Consider the following 13,570-nt stretch of genomic DNA (forward strand, 5'->3'; position numbering starts at 1 on the left):
TATACAGACAAGAGTAGATATTGATGTAGTCAGTATGATTTGTCAGGAAAACTAAAAATAGGTGAAATTTGTCCCGGTGCAAAGGGCCAGCACACAGTCAATGTACCACTTAAAATATAATCCAGAGTAAGTGGTACATAGGCCCTGTACTGATCCTGTGCACAGAGCTATATTTCACCCATTCACATATAAAACTCCACTGTTTACACCTTATACAGCCATTTATCACTCATTCCACAGGACAGTTAGGATTTCAATGTATATTACTTCCTTTTTGCTAAAGAATAATCCAAAGCTTGTATGTACATTTACTTGCTTATTAAATAGGCAGATATATTCAAACTCTTCACAACTAATTCTTATTTAAAAGATTTGGTGGAAAGAGCACCCTCACATGGGTAGCAACCAAATAAAACTTTACCTTTGGACCAAGTTCCCACAGCCTTCACCTAGGCCTACTCAAGCAAAAACTGATTTAAAGAAGAGTTACACTCAAAGTTAAGAATTCAGTGCTTTGTCCGTTATAAACAGATGTTAAGCTTTTAGTCATTGGTTAGAGCAGAGTTACTTAATCCATTTTGTCATGGAATAGATGGACTGAAAGCAACAAAAGAGTTAAATATGTTTACAATGCCAATATGCATGCCACATGTTTATTATGGATCAGTACTTAATACAGTTATCCTAAAAGTTTCAATAAAAGCAGTGTTATTCAGGGTTCAATGAGCAATTTGGTATTCCAAGTCTGTCATCAGTTTAAAGGACTACATTCTATAAATGTCACTTCTTGTCAAGTGTATATAACAATCATCTTCATAATAACACATTGCTCTTAAATATCACCTTTCCAATCAAAGATCTCAAAGCACTTTGCAAATATTCACTAATTAAGAGGCACAACGACAAAGGGTACATCTACAAATGACAAAGGGTACAGTTCCATACATACAAGATGGAAAGTGACTGTCTAGGAAGGAGCATGGCGGAAAGGGATCTAGGAGTCATACTGGACCACAAGTTGAATATGAGTCAACAGTGTGATGCTGTTGCAAAAAACGCAAATATGATTCTAGGTTGTATCAACAGGTGTGTTGTAAGCAAAACTCGTGAAGTCATTCTGCCGCTCTACTCTGCACTAGTTAGGCCTCAGCTGGAGTACTGTGTCCAGTTCTGGGCGCCACATTTCAAGAAAGATGTGGAGAAATTGGAAAGGGTACAGAGAAGAGCGACAAGAATGATTAAAGGTCTAGAGAACATGACCTATGAAGCCAGGCTTCATGAACTGGGCTTGTTTAGTTTGGAAAAAAGAAGATTAAGGGGGGACATGATAGTGGTTTTCAAATATCTAAAGGGTGTCACAAGGAGGAAGGAGAAAATTTGTTCCTCTTGGTTTCTGAGGACAGGACAAGGAGTAATGGGCTTAAAGTGCAGCAAGGGAGGTTTAGATTGGACATTAGGAAAAAATTCCTAACTGTCAGGGTGGTCAAATATTGGAATAAATTGCCAAGGGAGGTGGTGGAATCTCCCTCTCTGGAGATATTTAAGAACAGGTTAGATAGACATCTGTCAGGGATGGTGTAGACGGAGATTGGTGCTGCCTTGAGGGCGGGGGGCTGGACTCGATGACCTCTCGAGGTCCCTTCCAGTCCTATGATTCTACAGTGCACACTTATTTTGGAATAAGCTATTCCAGAAGATATACTCCAAAATAGCTTATTCGAAATAGAACATCCACACTACAGGGAAGCCTCAAAATTAGTCCGAGGCAGGCTCCCCTAATGTGGACATGCTATCTCAAATTTAGAGTCCCAGGAAGCACAGGGGAGTAATTATTTAGCATGGCCCTGGTAAGGAGCTATTTTTAAACAGCAGCAGTGGAACGTCCACACTGGAGTTATTTCAAAATACTGTAGCTATTTTGGAAGAGGAGTTATTCCTCATGGAATGGGGTTTACAGAAGTAGGAATAAGGCACCCGTTATTTTGATATTATTTCAAAATAATGGAATTGCTGTATAGATGCTTGCGTCGTTATTTCAGAATAACACTAGTTATTCCAAAACAACGGTGCAGCGCAGACGCACCCCAAGTGAAGTAGGGAATGTTACCATAATTTTACTGATAAGTGAAATGTATCACAGAAAGACAGGCTATAAGACAGTGTCAGAGGCAATCCCTTGCTCGAACCACTACACATAACGTACACTAGCACAAATAAAAATATTTTCATACACAAAAAAAATAAAAAGTTATGGTTTGGTGGGTTGTTTTGCATTTAAAGGCTGATAAGTGAAATGACTTGGAGAAGCTTTCAGAAACTTATCTACATTCTTCAGTGTAAAAACTTCATACCAAGCCTTGGAATGGAGATTAGATCATCTGACTGGAACAAATAGACTGTCTCCAAAGGTCACAACCTGACTTGGGGTACGTCTACACTACAACGTTAATTCAAACTAACTTAGTTCGAATTAGTTAATTCGAACTAAGCTAATTCGAACTAACGGATCCAGACTAAAAAACTAGTTCGAATTAGCGTTTTGCCAATTCCAACTAGCATGTCCACATTAAGTGGACCCTGAACCAGGCTTAAGGCTGGCCGGAAGCAGTGCCGGCAGGGCATCAGAGGAGGACTTAGAGCGTGGAGATGCTGTCTCAGGCTAGCTGAGGGCTGTGCTTACAGAGTCCCGACCCCCACCCCGGGCAGACAGTTCTCAGGGGTGCCCCGCTTGCAAAGCAGTCCTGGCTTGGAGTGCCCGGAGTGCCCACACTGGGCACATCACAGCACTCGGCCATCAGCCCGGCTGCACTTGCCGCAGGCTGCCATCTGGGGAGAGGGGGCAATTGGGGGGCTGCAGGAGAGCTTCCACCCCCAGAAGCCCGTAGAGCCAGCCCAGTCCTCCCCATCGGGGGCTCGTGCCCTATTCCTCCCTCACCTCCTTCCACTTATCCTTCCCTAGCCCCTCTTCTTGATGTACAAAATAAAGATAACGTGTCTTCCAAAATGGAATCTGTCTTTATTGAACAAAACTGGGGGAGACTGGGAAAAGGAGGTGGGAGAGGGGAAGAGAGAGGCTGGGAGAGGGGAGGGCAACTAAAATGATCAGGGGATGGGAACAGGTCCCATATGAAGAGAGGCTAAAGAGACTTGGACTTTTCAGCTTAGAAAAGAGGAGACAGAGGGGGGGACAGGACAGAGGTCTCTAAAAGCAGGAGTTGGGTGGAGAGGGTGCATACAGAAAAGTTCTTCATTAGTTCCCATAAAGAAGGACTAGAGGACACCAAAGGAAAGGAATGGGTAGCAGGCTTCAAACTAGTAACAGAAAGTTGTTCTTCACAAAGCAAAGAGTCAACCTGTGGAACTCCTTGCTGCAGGAGGCTGTGAAGGCTACAACTAGAACAGAGTTTAAAGGGAAGTGAGATCAAGTCATGGAGGTTGGGTCCATGGAGTGGTATTAGCCAGGGGGTAGGAGTGGTGTCCCTGCCCAAGGTTTGTGGAAGGCTGGAGAGGGATGGCACGAGACAAATGGCTTGGTCACTGTCTTCGGTCCATCCCCTTCAGGGTCCCTAGGGTTGGCCGCTGTCAGCAGACAGGCTACTGGGCTAGATGGACCTTTGGTCTGACCCAGTACGGCCATTGTAGGCTCAGGGCTCAGGGTCGGGGGTCTCAGTGGACCCACCTTGATTTTCATGCACACCTGCTCCTGGGTGGCCAGGCTGGCAGCTCTCCTGCCCTAGCCGGCCACTTTCCTGTGCCTAGTGCGGAGGTCGTGGACAAGGTCCACGATGTCCGCACTAGCCCAGGCGGGTGCCCGCCTCTTGCGGTCCCGGGCAAGCTCCCGGGAGCCGCCAGCCTGGTCCCAGGAAGAGGGGGAGGGCTGGGGGGCATCGGGTGGGTGGCTCGAGCCATGCCAGGTGCAGGGTCTGCTGGCTGGGTGCTGGCAGGCTTGCACCTGGCACGGGCACCGTAGCCAGCCCCTGCCCCTTTAAGGGATCCGGGGTCGGGAGGGGGGCAGTAGAGTTTCCCTGGTGTTGGCCAGAGTGGCCACCAGGGAATCCTGGGGAGGGCTAGCCTCCCACTAGTTCGAATTAAGGGTCTACACAGCCCTTAATTCGAACTAGTACGTTCGAACTAGGCTTAATCCTCGTGGAATGAGGATTACCTAGTTCGAACTAAGCGCTCCGTTAGTTCGAATTTAATTCGAACTAACGGAGAGCTAGTGTAGCGCCTATGAAAGTTATTTCGAACTAACGTCCGTTAGTTCGAACTAACTTTGTAGTGTAGACATACCCTTGAGGATTACAAGGTAAGTGCAGTCAAAACAGGGAGCATGTCTCTGTTTTGCACAGACCACTCACTCATGTTTTTCTATTGAAATCAGTATTGGCTTTGTGTGTTTTTCTCAACCACGTTCCTATTAGTTATCTATAAACAAACCATGGTGGTTACATGCAACCTTAAAGCACCCTCCATATGACATTCTTAATACAGAAAGCTGTATGCACAACATAATATATTATTGTATGAGTCCAGTCATATTTATGCTAGGTTTAACTGGAATGGGAGTACAGGCAGTCCCCGAGTTACGCAGATCCGACTTATGTCAGATCCGCAGTTACAAACGGGGCTTTCCTCGCCCCGGAGGACGGGAGCGGCGGGATGCCCAGATGCGCCACGGTCCGCCGCCCCGTCCTCCGGGGCGAGAAAAGCTGCTCCCCATCTCCCTGGTCTGCAGGGAGACGGGGAGCAAAGCCTTGGAGCACGCCCGCAGTGGGACAGCCCAGGCGCGCTTGAGCTGTCCCCCTGCAGGCGTGCTCCGCGGCTTTGCTCCCCGTCTCCCGACCAGCAGACCAGGGAGATGGGGAGCAAAGCCTCGGAGCATGCCCGCAGTGGGACAGCCGCAGCGTGCCTGGACTGTCCCACTGCCCGTGTGCTCTGCGGCTTTGCTCCGTGTCTCCCAGGTCAGCAGACCAGGGAGACAGAGCAAAGCCTTGGAGGACTTGGGCAGTCCCGCCACCCCTGTCTCCCTGGTCTGCTGGGGGGGGGGGGGGGTGCAGCTAGTGTCACCCCCCCCAGCAGACCAGGCTTTTCTTGCCTACTCCTGGGGTAGAGCAGCTGGGGGCTGTCGGGTTGGTCCCACAGCGCCGCTCCGGACCAACCCGGCAGCACCCCAGCTGCTCTGCCCCAGGCATCCCCAAGTCAGCCGCTGCTGAAACTGACCAGCGGCTGACTATAGGAAGCCCGAGGCAGAGTTGCTCTGCCCCGGGCTTCCTGGAATCAGCCGCTGATCAGTTTCAGCAGCAGCTGACTTGGGGACGCCTGGGTTTCTTAAGTTGAATCTGTATGTAAGTCAGAACTGGCGTCTAGATTCAGCCGCGGTTGAAACTGATCAGTTTCAGCAGTGGCTGACGCCAGTTCTGACTTACATACAGATTCAACTTAAGAACAAACCTACAGTCCCTATCTTGTACGTAACCCAGGGACTGCCTGTACATAGATAGCCCTTTAAATGCTTGCTTCCATTTTTGCAAAATGTGGACATGGAGGCCCTAATTCTCTGTCCTGGGTGAGGTAAGCTCAGTGCAAACATGCAGTGGGGAATGACAACTGTGACTTTCCATCATCTTTACACTTCGCCCATTGACAGAATGTTTGGGTGGGTCAGCCAGATCCCTGTGTAAATAAGAGCATTTTTGATGATGCTCTAACTTATGCCCAGCTGCATATTATACCAAGAGGCCACTTCAGCAGCTGGGAAGAGCCACATCAAAACATGTCATCTTACACCTCTTACCCTCCCCATCCCCATGTGCCTAATTTGGAGACTGCAAAAGGCGGATGGCAGAGGGCCTTCAAACTAGCTCTGCCACCTGGAGATTTGCCCTATGTTGATACTGAAACATGACAAGGGAGCCCAAATGAAATGGGGACTCTGTCCCTGAGATTTATTGTTCAGTCAGTGGAGCCATTCCAGTGTTCATTCTGTGCATGAATTGCCCATTGAGGCCAATAATATAATTGACTAAAGATTGGCAAAATGTGCACAATTTAATTCCCATCTCTATGAATACTCTCGCCAAGATTAAGCAGTATTCAAACAATTACTTTTTCAATTAGATACATCTTAGAGCTGATTCTCCAGTGTGCTTGCTCTTTGCTTAGTTATTTCTGTCTGTGCAGAGTATAATATATAATCAAATCTGACTTCTACATTTATTTACAATGAAGGTATCATTTGATACAAGTGCAGATACAAAGCAGTGGAGAATCAGATCTAGAGGGTCTTGCAGCAGTTTTCCTTCATGAGAAAGATGGATGACATCCACTGTGCCTTCATCATCCCCATGTAGGTAAAGAACTGGGTGGTGGTTGGAAAGAGAGAGAGTGAGTGAGAGAGAGTGTATGAGGGAGAGAGAAAACAGCCAGTCCAGCCAACATGGTGTGGAACTGCTGTGCTTCTTTCCTCACAGCTGCTATTGTGTGGAATAGCAGCGAGCCCTCTTTTCTGGTTAATGGGGCCTCTGGATCCATATATTCACATATTCTATTTCTAACATGTTCATGTGACCTTATTGTGCCAGCTTCAGTGATGCCGGTACTCAATAATACAACATAATTCATAAACACTGTGTTGCACATTACCCTTTTGTGGGACAAAATATTCATGAAAGTTGCCAATCTACCCAAAGCAGGCATTTTTTTTCAAACATCCAGCTACTTAAATACTTATTCTTACAAGCTGCATTTTCATATTTAAGAAGCTTATTGAAACATGATGTATTTTTAGGAGCAGTAATATTACTCCACACAAAGCTTTTCCTTCTCATTTACTGTCAACAGTAAGGCATCACATAGATGTCATCATTTGCTATTTCCTTTTGTAACACCTCATTATATAGCTGCATATTTTTAATATAATTATTCATTTCTATAATCTGTTATCGGGGGCTACCAAACAGTCATTACTTAAACCTCTCAGTGTCCCTGTGAGGTCAATAACCATTACTGTGCTCTTTTCATAAGTGGATAAAAGTTAAGGGATTTAGCTGTATGCTCACATTTAGCCCTGGTCTACATTAGGAAGTTATTTTGAAATAAAGCCCATTATTTTGAAATAATAAGTGGAGCATCTGCACTACTAAGCCTATTATTTTGAAATAACTGGTTATTTCAAAATCTGTACTCCTGCTTTCTTTGGGGAATAAGCTTATTTCAAAATAGTTATTTTGGGAGTTATTACTTTAAATTTAATTATTTCAAAATATTTTCCTAGTATAGACTTGCCCTTAGAGGCACACCTTGGACAAGAACCTGTGTGTGTTCATACTCCTGCTCTAACCAATAGACAATCCATTCCATCTCAGAATGATAGTTATTTTTTATCTGTGTATTATAGATACATAGTTTGTAACTATCTGTGTGACATTCATAGTAGACAATGTATTACCAAAATACACTTTTGCTTATAAAGTACCTGTACACAATAAATACAAATTTGGGTTAAAATTTCCAGACCCAGAGACTCAGCCTCTCTCACTATCCAGATGTCTAATGTCCCACATAATTCATAAGGTTTCATCATCTCAAGATCTGGAATTTGCTTTGCTGCAACTGCAGCTCTGTCCTCTATTAGTTTTAGACCTATGTGGCTATCAGATTGCTTATGGCTTCCCTATTTGGCTATGCTTCTGAGAAAAGTAAGTTGTTAAGGAATTCTGTGACTTCCTAAATGAGTTGCACATATATAGTACATTGAGAGCTTATCCCAGTCCTATCACTGTAATGCTAGGAAAATCTCAATGAATCGACATCTCTAGGGTATAATTCCTACTGATGTCAATGGCATTACTACAGAGATATGTTTGACCCAACAGTCCAAAATCTGCTCTCACTACCAGCTCTTCAATTTAAGTTTAGTCACAATCAGCCAGATCAAGTCAACATATTTGCATTTGCGTACATGTTTACATGCTACTTAATAGCATATTTTATTTTTAATGTATGTATTAGGTTAGGGAGGAGATGAGGCTTACAAAATAATGTAGCTTCAGAGGGGTAGCCAAGTTAGTCTGTAACAGGAAAAACTTAAAAAACAACAAATAGACTAGTCGCACCTTAAAGGCTAACAAAACATGTAGAAGTGTCTAAAATAAATCAATTGTGGAGCTGCATAACAGTGACAATTTTTTGTATTCCCATTACAATTAGATACTTACACTCTTCAGCAAAAAGCTTATTTTAGCACCAGTACAAAGCAAGTGACCTGAAGCATGGGGAGAAAGGTGCTTGAGAATTGTATTGTTCTGTATTCATTTACAGTAAGTACATCTAAGGATTCATATCCACAAAACAGAGGAATCAGTGATTCTGCTGAGGACAGGAAACAGGTACTCCATATCCCATGCTCAAGGCAGAACTGGTCCTCATGGCCAAGCTGCATAATCCAGCATGTAGGAGGGAAGAGGGTTTCAGGGAATGGGTGGATGTCCATCACTATGTGGCCCCTACAAACACACATGTGGTGAATGTGCAGAAGGGTCAGCCTCTATTCCAATGCCTGGGCTGGAAAATAATCTGTGGAGAGGATGGCGGCCTTCCCCAGGCCCTGTTCATGGAGGTAGATACAGGTTTCTCATTCCTGAGGTAGTTCCCTACATGACGACTCCAGACAATTCACTCTGGCTTTGCACTGATGGAGAAAGAGGATGAGTTTGACCCAAAACTGCACTTTATCTGTGAGATAAACAACATATATGTGATCTTTCTCCACAAAAGGTAATAGTTTTGAAGCAATTTGCCCAACATTTAACAAATCAGTCATGCCAAATGCCAGTAATTCAGTATTGGCTTAACTTTCTTTTGAAGTTATTTAAAGCAATGAAGTGTGACATACATCAAAGATGGCTCTGCATCCTTTTAAAATAATTGGCCAAAAATGCATAATGGAAAAAGGAAGGGAACAAATTTCCTTGATGATGTCATTATATCATCATATAACACTACAGAGTTTTAAAGTCTCTGAAACCAGTCTATATTGGAACTATAAAACTAGTGTCACTTCTAAAAATAGAAAGGAAATTTTTAGCAATTTGAACCAACTTCCAGCTGTCTTAATAATCTGCCCCAGTGGACCTAAATTATGGAAAACCCAACTCAAGCTTTAAAGACTCTATAGACACCCTCTATACTGAATGGATTCACAAAAGCTGTTACTGTGAAAAAACCCAGATGGTTCAAAGCAGAGACTGGACTTATCCTATGCCTATTTTAAGAACACTGTCTTAAGGAGCTGAAGGATAGATAAGTTAATATATACTTGAGACAAGATTATTTAAGATTCCTTGTACTTGTTGTTAGGCCAAAAGACACTGCATTAGGAGGGAGGGGACAGGACAGGAATAAGAGAACATGACATAGGGCACATCCTCACTGCAGTTTGTTGATTAGTATTTGGTTGTGAGTGCTCAGGTTGGCCTAACGGTCATGAACCACCATCCTGCAGTCACTCTACCGAGGCTACTCTGCTGCTGACACCTGAGGTGATGTCTGGGGGACTTCTGGTGTTCTTTGTGCTACAGTAAGCTGAGCCAACTCTGTAATTCTTTCTCAATGAATTGTGGGAGAACTTGTCTGCTTTTGAGACACACAGGAAATGAGGGAAGGCTTTACAGGACAGCACTCTAGGGATCTAGCCTGCATCCATACTGCAAAGTGAGTGGGTTACCAGCCCAAGAGTAAACAACACTCAGACATTAGCCTATATCCCAGTCAGGACAGGTAGTTCCAGTGTAAGCAGCCCTTTTCCAGAGGATCTTATTCCTACTTCAAAGTAGGAATAAGATCCTCCGGAAAAGGGCTTTTTTTCCGGAGGATCGGGGCCAGTGTAGACGCTCTTTTCCGGCTTTTCTAAAAGCCGGAAAAAAGCGGCGGACATTTTTATTTAAATGCCGCGGGGGATATTAAATCCCCCGCGGATTTCCCTATTACGACTCGTGAAATTAACATGCCCCTTCCGGAAAAGGGGCCAATGTAGACGAGCCCCCCGTGTTTTCATTCTCCTGTTTACAGTCCAATTCCCTACCAGTCCCTCTCCTAAAGGAAGCAAGAACTCATCCAGTTCCTTAGCCTCTCCACACAGTCCTCTGTCCGTCAACAGAAATCCTCCCCTTCCTCAACAGGGCTGCTGGGCCCCCTTCCCTACTTTAGGCCCTGTGCCCTCTACTCTGGACTTGACACCAATTCCTCCCCATCTCCTGCCTTATCTTTCAGTGAAACCTGCCTTACCCTGCCTGGTCCATGAGCCACGGGAGAGGGACAAGAACTAACAGCATGAGCAATTAGGTTATCTCAGCTAGGCTGGCTAGAAGAGAAATAAATTCCAATCAGTGGGGAGGCTGGTTGCATCAGTACTGGCTCAAACTAAGAGTCTAGATCTAATTCACCTCCCAACAGCCAGAATTCCTGTTTCCTTCTTAGCACAGTGCCCCTAACCCAGGGTGGGCAATAATTTTTGACAGAGGGCCACTCCAAGATTTTGGAAAGTGATCAAGGGCCGCACTTTTCCATGATATTAATGGAGATGTATGGTCTGGAATGGAGGTTGGGTGCAGAAGGGAGCTTGGGGTAAGGGATTGGGGTGCAGGAGGGAGACTGGAGTCTGGGAGGGAGTTGGGATGAAGCAGGAGGTTGTGACTTAGAGCAGGGGACTGGAGTACAGAGGTTTGGGATGTGACCTTGGGTAGGAGGGGATTGTGATCTGGGGCAGGAGATTAGGGTGCCAGATCCGGGAGGGGGTATGAGTTTAAGAGGGGGACAGAGGGTTTGGGTATGTTGAGTGGAGGGGGGCAGAGAGTAGGGGCAGGAAAGGGCTGCAGTGCCAGAAGCAGGCTGTGGCCAAGAGACTTACTTGTGTAACCCTTCTGCCAGGCTGAGTTAATAGCAGCAAGGGCCAGGTTCAGTATCTAGGGGTCTCCTCCCAACAAGGTAATACAACACCGTCTCGAGCCCCCGCCCAGTGACCTGGGAAATCTTACATACACCTCTGGGCACCTCAAAGAGGCAATTCTTCCCCTCTCGCAAGCACAGAGCCTCAGTATAGCAGCAAACCTTTAATAACATGAGGTAACCGACATCAGCATTAACTTGGGAAAACACCACAACTCAGATTCATAGACCAAACATGAGCAAAGACCCTCCCCTAGCCACGAATCACCCAAAGTCCCAAAAGTCCAACACCCCAAAAGTCTCTGTCCCAGGTCAGTGCCGCCCCAGGGTTCAAAAGTTCACCCGGCAGAGTTTTATCATCCCAACCTGGAGGGGGCGGGGATTGATACACCTTATGTGGTCCACCGATGGCTCCGCCTCTCCGTAGGGTTCTGCTGCCACTGTCGATGTGAGTCACTCTGTCACACTCCACCTGTCATCCTGTGAGCCGCCTCCACTGTCCCACGAACTGTCTGGCTCCACCAGCCGTCTCGGTCCACGCCCCAGACCACCAGTTGGTTGCTCCTGCAGCTGCTCCACTGGCTGTCTGCTGCCGCTCCCACCAGCTGCAAGTTGTTCCCACCAGCCGCTCTGCTGTCCGCCTGCACCTGCCGGTCGTCCCGGCAAACCACTCTGCTGTCTGCTTGCGCTTGCTGGTTGTCCCTGCAAACCGCTCTACTGTCCGCCTGCACTTGCTGGTTGTCCCTTGCAAGCTGCTCTGCTAGTAGCTCAGCACCAGGCTCCCCATAGCAATAGTGATTTCAGCTCTTCAGAGAATTCAGCTCATAATAGAGAAGCCTCAGTGCTAGTGCTCTACTGGCCCCAGTAAAGTCAACTCCACAGCTCACAACTAGACTCCTAATGGAATCCAAATTAGTTCTGATATTCCAGTGGAGAGAGTGCAAGCAGTGTTATTTAGGACCTCAAACAAGGCCCTGCCATCCAGTACAAAGACCTGCCCCCAGCCTCTCTCAACTTGACTGGGTTTGGAACCCATGCCCCTTGTCTAGCGAGTGCTACGTAGTTTATGGCGAATCCCTCTGTCATAAACAGTTCCACCATTTCAATGTCCTTGATTCACATAATCAGGGTAACAACACTTTTATCCCTCCTGCCTCAATAACAGAGAGACTGGGGATCCCACAGTGGCCAAAGTGACCATTTGGGCTGCTGTGAGCACATACTAGACAGGGTGGGTGTGTCTATGCAAATGAGATCAGCCCCTGAAGTCTCTTTGCACCACTTGCCACAGTTCTCCACCAGGACTACATCTAGACTGGCATGATTTTCCGGAAATGCTTTTAACGGAAAAGTTTTCCGTTAAAAGCATTTTCGGAAAAGAGCGTCTAGATTGGCATGGATGTGCTTTTCCGCAAAAAAGCCCCGATCGCCATTTTCGCAATCGGGGCTTTTTTGTGGAAAACAAATCTCAGCTGTCTACACTGGCCCTTTTGCGCAAAAGTTTTACGCAAAAGGGACTTTTGCCCGAATGGGAGCAGCATAGTATTTCCGCAAAAAGCACTGATTTCTTACAGTAGGAAGTCAGTGCTTTTGCGGAAATTCAAGAGGCCAGTGTAGACAGCTGGCAAGTTTTTCCAGAAAAGCGGCTGATTTTCCGGAAAAACTGGCCAGTCTAGACACAGCACAGATGTCAGGGTAGAGCTTATCCTGACCCTGCTTACACTTGTCAGCTGCCAAACTAGCCTGCCTGCCTGCAGAGCTTAAAATGTTTCCCAGCCAGTCTGCCTCTTTGCCTCGCCATGTGCTTCACGAATAAATGAGCCCAGGAGAGGGGGCGTGATTCTTCTTAGCTATCAGAAACTGGCCAATGGGAATGTGCTGGGGGCAGGGCGCCTTCTAAAACTTCCCCTCTCCCCTCCAGTTTTAAAACAGAAACAGAGCTCTGCAGCTGCTTTTCTGCACAGGTTCCCTCCGGGGGCAGGATCCAGTGCCTTGTTGTGCCAGATCTGGCCTGTGGGCCATATTTTGCCCAGACCTGCCCTAACCCCTCAGAGGGAATTAGCCCATTGCAGAGGCAAGATCAACCTAGAGATTAGTTCATTTCCCATAGTTAAATTAGAGCTTCCAACCACTGTACTAGAATGAAAATGCATTTGATTTGCTAGTTCTCACTATGGTCACATATCTGTGCAGTTTGCACACAGGAGTGTGTTATTTCTCCTATTACAGTCATTGTAGAGCTGGGATTCCATTGAAATCAGACAATTATAATCAATGCCCACAACAAAGCCATTCTGTAGATTAGCACTTTCATCGTCACAATGCATACAGAGTCTGGGATTTAATGCTGGTCCCAAATAATATCATTCCAACTAATGCATTATGCCATAGCCAAAAATATGTCTGGAAACATTGGCCTGTGTCTTTGTAAGTTTGTGGTCATAGTGAATTAGCAGAGGCCCATGTGTTCTACATCAATGTTTGGCTCATGGCATGCTTAAATTTATCAAAAGAGTGCAGAGGCAAACTCTGCAGGGGAGCCGTGATCTTTTCCATCTATTCTGTCATATGGTACCAATTATCTCTCAATTCAGCATAAAACATAACCACCACCAGATTTAGGTCC

At 45.9% G+C, this 13,570-nt stretch overlaps 1 protein-coding gene across 16 annotated transcripts in view; it reads right to left on the bottom strand.

Moving 5' to 3' along the window:
* The window catches only part of VEPH1 (ventricular zone expressed PH domain containing 1), a 206,920-nt gene that overhangs the window by 67,341 nt on the left and 126,009 nt on the right, over positions 1–13,570 (bottom strand). The gene's annotated exons all lie outside the window — the stretch shown is intronic.

Source organism: Pelodiscus sinensis, chromosome 10 (assembly GCF_049634645.1).
Source record: "Pelodiscus sinensis isolate JC-2024 chromosome 10, ASM4963464v1, whole genome shotgun sequence".
NCBI classification, from domain to species: domain Eukaryota; kingdom Metazoa; phylum Chordata; order Testudines; family Trionychidae; genus Pelodiscus; species Pelodiscus sinensis.